Source organism: Nicotiana attenuata, unplaced genomic scaffold (genome assembly GCF_001879085.1).
Source record: "Nicotiana attenuata strain UT unplaced genomic scaffold, NIATTr2, whole genome shotgun sequence".
Lineage (NCBI taxonomy): Eukaryota > Viridiplantae > Streptophyta > Magnoliopsida > Solanales > Solanaceae > Nicotiana > Nicotiana attenuata.
Window position 1 is genome coordinate 251304 of NW_017670611.1, and position 9303 is coordinate 260606.

Below are 9303 nucleotides of genomic sequence, written 5' to 3' on the forward strand. Positions count from 1 at the left end.
TAAAATATACAAAACCAGAATAATGAACAAAGGAGAGAAACATGGTGCTGCGAACGCTGACAGGCACCTCCTTAACTCATATAACTCTGCCTCTGATCGGCCCAAAACCCGCTACCGGGTGAATAGATACCTGCATCTGCACACGAGGTGCAGGGAGTAAAGTGAGTACTCCAACTAAGTGAGTAATAAAGGTAAATAACAACTGAGCAGTAAGAAATCACGTGAAGCAACCAAACATGCTGTGTAGAAGCAGGGTATAATCCTTGAGAAAACAGTGAAGCTGTGAAATCTTTAGAAAATATTTTGGCTCAGTTTAAACCTCCTTTGAAAAATAGTCTTTTCAACAGTTGCGAAATAAGTTTCAAAATAGTTAGTGCCAATAAGCACAGAAATCCGCCCCTCGGGCACAAATACCACAGTATAACAAGTAAAAGACAAGTAAGTATGCAACATGAGCATATAAAGGCTCGCCCCTCAGGCAATATCTCAAAACAATACCAGCCCCTCGGGCTCACTCTCAGAACACTCTCAGAACAGTATCAGCCCCTCAGGCTCAGTGTCAGTCACTCAGCATAGTATCAGCCCCTCGGGCTCAGTCTCAGATCATATGGGTACCCGCGCTCACTGTGGGTGTGCAGACTCTGGAGGGGCCCCTTACGGCCCAAGCGCTATATCAACATAAGGCCTGAAAGCCTTCTTACATCACTCATAAGGCCTGAAAGCCTCCTCACATTACTCACAAGGCCTGAAAGCCTCCTCACATCACTCACAAGGCCTGAAAGCCTCCTCACATATGGCCCTCGGCCTCACTCAGTCCAAAAATTATCACAAGCCCCTTGGGCATCAGTAAAATAGGAGTGCTCAGCTCAAACAAGAGTGAAAATATCATTTAAAGTCCCAAAATTCAGTTAAAGCGGTTGAGCTTGTAAAACAGTATAATCAATAGGACTGAGTTCAAGTAATATATCAAAATAGTGAGGAAACAGTAATGAAAATCCCCGAAGGGTCCAAATAATTGGCACGAAGCCCAAATATGGCAATCAGCCTAAATCATGATAATATCAATTAAATTTCAGTCAAATACGCGGTAAAATCATCAATCAGGACGGACCAAGTCACAATCCCCAACGGTGCCCTACCCTACGCTCGCTATCCGGCGTGCAAGTCACCTCAATATAGCACTATGATGTGTAAATCCGGGGTTTCAATCCCTCAGGATATCATTTACAATCATTACTCACCTTGAACCGGNTCGGGGTTTCAAAACCTTCAGGATATCATTTACAATCATTACTCACCTCGAACCGCGAATCCTATTGCTCGCGACGCCTTTGCCCCTCAAACCGGCCTCCACGCGCGTCGAATCTATCCAAAATCAGAGCGAATACATCACAATAGGCTAAGGGAACAAAGCCCAAGCGAAAACAAACAATAACGGGCAAAAATCCCGAAATTACCAAAACCCGAGCCCTGGGCCCACTTCTCGAAACTCAGAAATTTTTACATCAATACGTTCCTTATCTCCTCACGAGTTCATACATGCCAAGAACTCTAAAATCCGAGCTCAAATGGCCCATCAAATCCCCAAATCAAATTTCACAATCTCAAGCCCTAGTTCTTAAATTTCTGGCTTAGCTTCCATGAATTTCTAGGTGGATTTCACAATAAAAACGATATTGAGATAAAAAATCTTACCTCCAATCTATTCCCCTTGAATCCCTCTTTAATCTCCACCAAGAAGCTCTCAAAATGATCAACCATGGAGGAAAAATGACCCAAAATCGCGGAAATGAGCTATTAAAACATTCTGCCCAGCTATACATTTTCCTTCTATGCGATCGCAGCCCAAGGCTTGCGATCGCAATGCACAAAATTCCCCCCTCCAAATTTAACACTGTGCGATCGCGATTACACCAATGCGATCGCAATGCACAACTTCCATGGCCTGTGCGATCGCACACCAACACGTGCGATCGCATACAATAAATTTCTCCTCAAAATCCGGGATCAACTTACACTGTGCGATCGCATGCCTCCTTATGCGATCGCATTGAACAACCAACAACCCCCTCAAAATCTTCCTATGCGATCGCAATGCCTCTCCTGCGATCGCATAGAGCAAAACCCTGCAGCACTGACCTGCAAATTGTCTGCAACATCCTAAGTCCCAAAACCTCCCGTTAGCCATCCGAAATCACCCCGAGGCCCCCGGGACCTCAACCAAAAGCATCAACGCATCCTAAAACATCATTCAAACTTGCTCCAATCATCAAAACACCTCAAACAACATCAAATTACTCAAAACTCATCGAATTCAAGCCTAAGTTTCTCAAGAACTTCCGAAATACACTTTCGATCAAAAACCCGACCAAACGACGTCCGAATGACCTGAAACTTTGCACACACATCACAAATGACATAACGAAGCTATTGCAACTCTCGGAATTCCATTCAGACTCTNCCGGAATTCGCCAAAATACTAACTTCGCCAATTCAAGCCTAACTCTACACCGAACCTCCAAAACTGATTCTGATCACGCTCTTAAGTCACAAATCACCTAAAGAAGCTAACCAAATCGTAAAAACTTCGATCCGAGCTCATATACTAATAAGTCAACTCTCGGTCAAACCTTTCAAATTAAAAGCTTTCAACTGAAACTGTTCTTTTAAATTCATTCCAAATCTTCCTGAAAACCAAAACCAACGATCTACATTAGTCATAATACATAACACAGGGCAAGTCATGCCCGGGAACTGGCGATCAAGGTGCAAAAGCTCAAAACGACCGGTTGGGTCGTTACACTAACTCCCTCTTATTAGATAGTAGAATATATGTAAAAAGCAATATCTTTATCAGACAAGTGATCAAGTTTTAGTTAAATGTGTTGCATGTGTTTTCTATTACAATGGTAATAAATAACTCAGTGTAATCCCTGTCACGACCCAAAATCCACTAAGGATCGTGATGGCGCCGGACACCACCGTCAGGCAAGCCAACACCAAATAACTAGAAATTTCTCGTTTTACTATTTTAAAATCATTCCTTTTTAAATATTAAAAACTAATAAAGAATTCCACTGAAGAAATAATGATGTCTTTAACAAACCTAAATACTAAATAATCCCTTAGTCATCCCAGACCTCAGTGTCACAAAATCCATGAGCAATTTCTAGGGAAAAATGTAATACACTAACCGTCCGGAATACAAATTGGACAGTAAAGGAAACACAATACACTACTCCGAAGGAGACTCTGCTGGCTGCGGACCGTCTCGAGAAATGCAGCTCACCCCAGTCTCCCTATCAACCATGCCGCTGCGCCGAACTAAGTCACAAGAGAAACATGTGCCTGTGCAACAAAAATGCACAGAAAGTGTAGCACGAGAACAAAAATAACGTGTACCCAGTAAGTATCCCACCTAACCTCGAAGAGGTAGTGACGAGAGGTCGATTCGACACTTACTAGTGGTCCAATGACCTCAAATACAGTAAAGAAGTAAATAAATATGAAGCAGAGTAAACATACTAAACAAACATGTATAAAATACGTGAAACAATTCCCTTCTTTACGACTATACTCAAGCTCTCAACTAGCATGTTCCCTCCGTTACCAGAACATATACATAAAGGTATAGTGGCTTTCATAAAATGGTTGTTACAATTTCAAATAAGGCAAAGACCCTCAGATACACTGGTTGCTAGCCAAATGTTATGCACGAGTCCCATAATAATGAGATATATATATATATATATATATATGTTGGAAATGCCGAGGCATACGGACCGATCCAACATAAAAGTAAAATGTGCACTGCCGAGGGTCGAACGACGCGAACCATAGATGCATCTATTAACCTGCCGAGGCGAACGGCCCGCTCCCATGAGAATGTTGTACATAAATCCTGCCGAGGCGAATGGCCCGATCCCATAAGAGTAGTAGAAGGAAATACCCCGCTCGCGAATCATACGTGCGACGCGGTAAAAAATAAATTTATGGAATCACCCCGCTCGCATATCATACTTGCGACGCGGTCAAATATAAATTTATCACTAAAATCATATCTCTTTCTTGATTCTTTTCAAAATAAAGGAAATTCAGCTTGTAGCTTTTTAAGAAAATTACCCTGCCCGCGAAACATAAATGTGATGCGATTACACATAGATTTCTTAAGCTATTATAATATTCCTTCAATTCATTTCAAAAATGCGAAGTTCAAATAAAACCTTTTAGATCACAAATTCCTCAATTTTGACTCTTTTATAGAGATTTACTAAGCAAACTCAATCTCGCTTCTTCTCAAGGCAAACAACAAACATAAATCAATAACAATATCAACAAGGCATGGTGTAAACCTAAAACTACCCAGACATAGGCATAAATAATATTAATTTGGTTCACCTATAAAAAGTTCTCAATTGCAAGCTAGGCATCGCAATTGCGATGGAAATGTTCGCAATTGCGACCACACTAGAATCAGCAGTTTTTTCCCGACACAAAAATGAGCATAACTTCCTCATACGATGTTCAAATTTGAGGATTCTTTTTGCTATGACTCCATAATTATGATACGGATCTAATGGTTCAATAGAAACTGAATTTGGAGCTCATTTGCTCAAAGTGGTACCATTTATTCCCAAAGAAACGATGATGAAACATCAAATAAGAGCGCAATACCACCCGAAACACACCCGAGACCCCCGGGACCCTGTCCAATCAAATACCTCAGTCCCATAACATAACACAGACCTGCTCGTAGCGTCAAATCACATCAGAAAATGCTAAAACCATGAATCGCTCTCCGATTCAAACTTACTGAACTTTAAAATTTCAAACTTCTACTTTCGATGTTTAAACCTATCAAATCATGTCCGATTGACCTCATACTTTGCACACAAGTCATATTCGACATTGCGGACCTACTCCAACTTCCGATATCGGAATCCGACTCCGATATCACAAAGTCCACTTCCGGTAAAACTTCTCAAAAACCTTCAAATTTCTAACTCTAGCCAAACGATTCCAAAATGACCCACAGACCTCTGAATTCACTTCCGATCGCGCTCCCAACACCAGAATCACCATACGGAGCTATTCCCAGACTTGGAATCCCAAACGGACATCGATAACACTGCAATGCACTTCAACCCAAACTTATGAAATTCTTCCAAAAATGCTAACTTCCACAATAGGTGCCGAAATGTTCCTGGGTCTTCCAAAACCCGATCCGGACATATGCCCAAGTCCGAAATCATCATACGAACCTGCCGGAACATTTGAATCCCGATTTTGAGGTCGTTTACTCAAAAATCTAATCTTAGTCAATTCTTTCAACTTAAAGCTTCCGAAATGAGAATTCTCTCTCCAAATCAACTCCGAACTTCCCGAAAATCTTTTACGACCATGCATACAAGTTATAATACCTGAAGTGAGTCTACTCAGGGCCTTAAACCGCTGAACGCCGCGCTAGAGCTCGAAACGGCCGGCCGAGTCATTAAAATCCCACAAAGTAAGGCCTGGAGAGGGTAAAGTACGCAGATTTTGGCCCTACCATGTGAAGGTAGAGAGTCTGTTTCCGATAAACCCTCAGTTCAAAAAATTAAAAAGAAGCAGACGCAACAAGTGATAACTACAACAAGATAAGGTAGTAAGAGTGTTGCATGTGTTTTCTATCAATAAAAAATGTATAGAAGAAAAATAAACTATTGTAAAATACCAATTGATCTTAAAATTAATGCAATATTTGTTTAAACGATAAAAATGAATGTTATTACGTCGATACAACAACTGAATTCAATATTTTCCAAACATGCAAGATGATGAATTTGATTAAGTATTCATATTATAAATATTTTATTATATGAGATACATATATTCTAATTGTTGAATTTCACCTAATATTTCTTTGTAAACGATATTGTTGGTATATGTATTCCTTCTGTCGCATCGGTGGTCTCTCATGATTAAAAGTTGTTGTTAACATTAAAAGCTATCTTGATAGTGTAACATATATATTATTGCCTACGTGAAAAATCTTGTTATGCATAATATCTTGTACTAACATAATTAAGGATTCTTTGGACAGTTTTAGAAAAATAATGTGACCTTTTCTAAATTACAGAAATATAATAATTAAGATGTTATATGCAATGTATCTTGTGCTAACCTAAATAACAGACTCTTTAAACAATTTGTTTTTTGGTGACTTTTTCAAAAACTACAGAAATATTACAAATGCTGAACGAAATGGCAGTTTTATGCATATTTTATTAGAACAAACATAAAATGCCCTATAGTAAGGAGATGTTTTAACATTAATAAAGTCTGAGACTTTGCCACATTTTTTGGTTCGTCGCAAACCAAATAGAGCTATATGCTCCCTTAGCATTTCAGTAGACTGTCAATCCCTTTTGAGATTGATTAATATAGATTGATAAGGGAGGTAGAATTGTCACCAAGGGAATTATAAAATTAAAAAAATAAAAAAATAAAAACACCCTAAAAAGTTAACCACCTTTAATATATATATACATAAAACAATTTTAATCTTATATACATAGTATAATTTATCAGTCACGATGAGATAGTGCAATTAACGCCTCAACTTTAAGGCATTATAAGGAAATCATATCTCATGAAAACTGAAAAGAGAGTTTAAACGTGATAAATGGTCAAAGCCATACATAAAAGCAGAGGCTTCCAACGCCTGGATTTAACTTTATGAATTCTGACTTTTAGGATAGTCATATCAGGTGTTAATAATTGAATTCTAAATATAATTTTTATATGTATATAGTTGATTTCATAAAACAAATTAGGATTTAGATTAAAGCTACTGTGTTTGCAATAACCTTATAGTTTGGTCCCTGCGTATGGGTCGTTCAAAATAAGAAATCTAGAAAGAAAGCCGAGGCTCTAGTTTTCTTGATGTTTATCCCATAGCATATATTAAAAAAATAGTTGATAGATGAATAGTATATGTATAATTCATTGATAATATGTATAATCTATTTATACTAGCTAAGAAAAGTAAATTATATATTTGATCGGCTAATTGTTTAAGATTAAAAAACAAAAGGCAAGTAGATAGTAGTTAGATCCATATTTTCATAAATACTTTGTATTCAGTCAAACTACATTACATGAAACGGAACGAAAGACATAATAAGTTTTAAAGTCGACATCTTGTAAAAAGATTAATTAATCATGAAATTAAAAACTCCTAATGAAGATGAACCATGGTTAAGGTGGCTATTTTGTCAGCAATCGAAGAGCTGAAGAGGATATCCTTATATTGATCATAGAGAGATAAAGAAAGCAAGGATTTTAATTATTTGACTTACTTGGCAAAAATTTAAAAGCAAAGATTTAATTATTTGACTATAATTAACTTTATTGGCCAATTTAAAGTGTCCTTTCCCTAATATTTATTAGACCATATGCCTATTGTATGAGAGAGAGTATTGTAAATGGATCATATATCAATCAAAAAATAATGTCCTTTCAAGATTTGCAAAATATGATCTGAATCTTAATTATTTAAAAATAATCTCTTGTCCAAGTCTATTTTACTATACTTGAAATTGTTACACTTTAAGTTAACATTTTTTTTTTCTATCGATAAGTAGATCAAATGGAGTTGCAAAAGGTGCAACAAAAACAAACAAACAAATAAAAATGTGAAGTTTGGATCTAGCTACTTGTGCAGTAAGACATTAGAGTTTAATATAATTACAAATAATATTTTAGAAGACGAAATTAAGACTCGTGCTGATGTTAAGTCGACCCTATATACCTACGGCGGGGAAACTATAATCTCATTAGACTAAGACTCTAATACGTGGGCAAGCGTCAGGTATTGCACATATGACCAGGATGAATTATATGAGTTGTTTGTTCGATGTGAATAGGATAGTAGGTGCAAATCACGTGAATTTGAGACGCGACATTCACATTTTCTTTTGATTGCCCTTTGCAACTCCAATTTATCAACTTATCGAGAAAGAAGTTTCTTAACTTAAAGTGCAAAAAAAGAAAATTGGAAAAATAAATGAAAACTTACCAAAGAGCCATTTCTGATTATATTTTGCAAATCCTTAAAGGACATTAGTTTGTGGCTGAAATACGATCTATTTACAATCCTCTCCCACACAATAGGTATATGGCCCAATAGATATTTTAAACAAATAGATATGACACTCGAAATTGGTCAAGAAAGTAAAATAATTAAAATTATGGCTTTTGAATTGGCCAAGAAAGTAAAATAATTAAAATCCTTGCTTTCTTCATCTCGCTATCAATAAGGTGGCTAGCTCTGCCCCTAGACACCTTAACTAGGGGCAGAGTTAGGGGATGTATGGACCCTTTCGCCGGGAAATCATACTATAAATACAAGGTCAAAAATAAATAGTTAGTAATCAATTCAACCTGGTCACGCAATTGAAATTCAGAGGGGGTCCAGGATTCTAAATTCTACAGTTAACTAAAATCTATAAAAAGAGACTACAAGTTCTGAACATTTTCTCACAACTTTCTTTTCACCACTTATTTCTATTTGAGGAGATGAAAATATGGGTGTGAAGGGCAAGTTGATTGCTTCATTAGAGGTAAAGAGTGGAGGACACTCTTTTCAGCATATGTTTCACGTTAATACTCATCATATACCAAACATAAGCCCTGTTGATAACCAATTTTTTCCTATGTATTTTTATATATACTCAAAATATTCTCAAAATAGTATGTACATGCATATATAAGCATACCCAAGAGTTTTGGTATTTTTTCCTTATTTTAAAGATTTTTTAAAATCACTTTGTTGTCTATTTTAATAGTACGAAATTCAATAATTATTTTCAGACTATCATTTTTGGTGAATAATTTATCTTATTCTCATATTTACACCCAGATATAATTAAGGTGATTTTTTTTGCATATTTTGTATAATTTATTTGGTATTTTTAAAGCTAAACTGCTATAATTGCAATTATAGCCTATTTTCCGATTAATAGTATTTTATAATTACAAAATCGCTCCCAGTATTTTTTAATTAACATTTATATGTTATTAATCAATTTAGTGCTTTTAATTGGTTTTTAAAACTATTTTAACTATTTTTATTAAAAGGGAAGAAATGGCTGTTTAACATTTAGCCTCGTTCATTTCAATTATAACCCCTTTACATTCCAATTTTAACCACAAATTGAACCCCCAATTTCAACCCCAAAACCCCCGACCCAATCCTCAAATCACCCGACCCATGCCCGATCTAATGACCCGGTCCAGCTTTAATCTAATCTGAGCCGTTGA